The 1,140-nt window shown below is 53.0% G+C and overlaps 1 non-coding gene across 1 annotated transcript, besides 1 other annotated feature; it reads left to right on the top strand.

The window, feature by feature from the left end:
* The first annotated feature begins 456 nt into the window (after positions 1-456).
* Tc00.1047053507191.10 lies at positions 457-568 on the top strand. The gene has a single exon (XR_008255430.1). It is a non-coding gene; the product is annotated as a spliced leader RNA (transcript).
* Positions 569-589: a microsatellite.
* Positions 590-1,140: the final 551 nt, after the last annotated feature.

Here is a 1,140-nt window from a genome sequence, read left to right as displayed (position 1 = left end):
TATACCCCTATATATATATACCCATATATATATAGCCCCGTACCCCCTTGTGCGGCTGCCCCCCCCCCCCCCCACGTTGCGTGTCCGCCACCTCCTTCGGGCCCCCTCATTTTCGCTTCATGGCTGCTATTGCCTGCATCTTTGTTTTGTTTTGTGTTTTCTCCGTCTCGTTCCTTTTATTCGCCTTTTTTCCGCGTATGCCGCGCTTCTTCCTGTGTTTTCCGGTGTTTTTGCCTTGCTCGCACACTCGGCTGCATTTGCTGTTCCACACTCGCCATGTGCGTCTTTTCCGCCCCCTGACGCCGTCCACGGCGCTATCCCGGGGCCGACGTCCCGGACCCTGACCCCTCCCCAGTGTGGCCTGGGAGGGGGGGGGGGGGTTTTTGTACACGGTCCCAAGTGCCGCGAAGGACCCCTCATCAAAATTGAAAACCGTTGTGGAACACAACTCCTTTCAACTAACGCTATTATTGATACAGTTTCTGTACTATATTGGTACGCGAAGCTTCCAACCCGCCTCTGGCGGTTATGTTTGGTCAATTTCTTTTGACCGGGGTCTACGGACCCCTTTTTTTTTTTTTTTTTTTTTGTGGGTCTGTCCGCCATATCCATATACCCCTATATATATATACCCATATATATATAGCCCCGTACCCCCTTGTGCGGCTGCCCCCCCCCCCCCACGTTGCGTGTCCGCCACCTCCTTCGGGCCCCCTCATTTTCGCTTCATGGCTGCTATTGCCTGCATCTTTGTTTTGTTTTGTGTTTTCTCCGTCTCGTTCCGTTTATTCGCCTTTTTTCCGCGTATGCCGCGCTTCTTCCTGTGTTTTCCGGTGTTTTTGCCTTGCTCGCACACTCGGCTGCATTTGCTGTTCCACACTCGCCATGTGCGTCTTTTCCGCCCCCTGACGCCGTCCACGGCGCTATCCCGGGGCCGACGTCCCGGACCCTGACCCCTCCCCAGTGTGGCCTGGGAGGGGGGGGGGGGGGTTTTTGTACACGGTCCCAAGTGCCGGGAAGGACCCCTCATCAAAATTGAAAACCGTTGGGGAACCCAACTCCTTTCAACTAACGCTATTATTGATACAGTTTTTGTACTATATTGCCATTTTTTTTGATTTATTTTTTAGGTTTCAAGAA

Source organism: Trypanosoma cruzi (assembly GCF_000209065.1).
Source record: "Trypanosoma cruzi strain CL Brener chromosome Unknown tcruzi_1047053507191, whole genome shotgun sequence".
In the NCBI taxonomy this organism is placed as follows: domain Eukaryota; phylum Euglenozoa; class Kinetoplastea; order Trypanosomatida; family Trypanosomatidae; genus Trypanosoma; species Trypanosoma cruzi.
The sequence above is the reverse complement of the archived record's forward strand: the minus strand, read 5'-3'. Positions and strand labels throughout refer to the sequence as shown.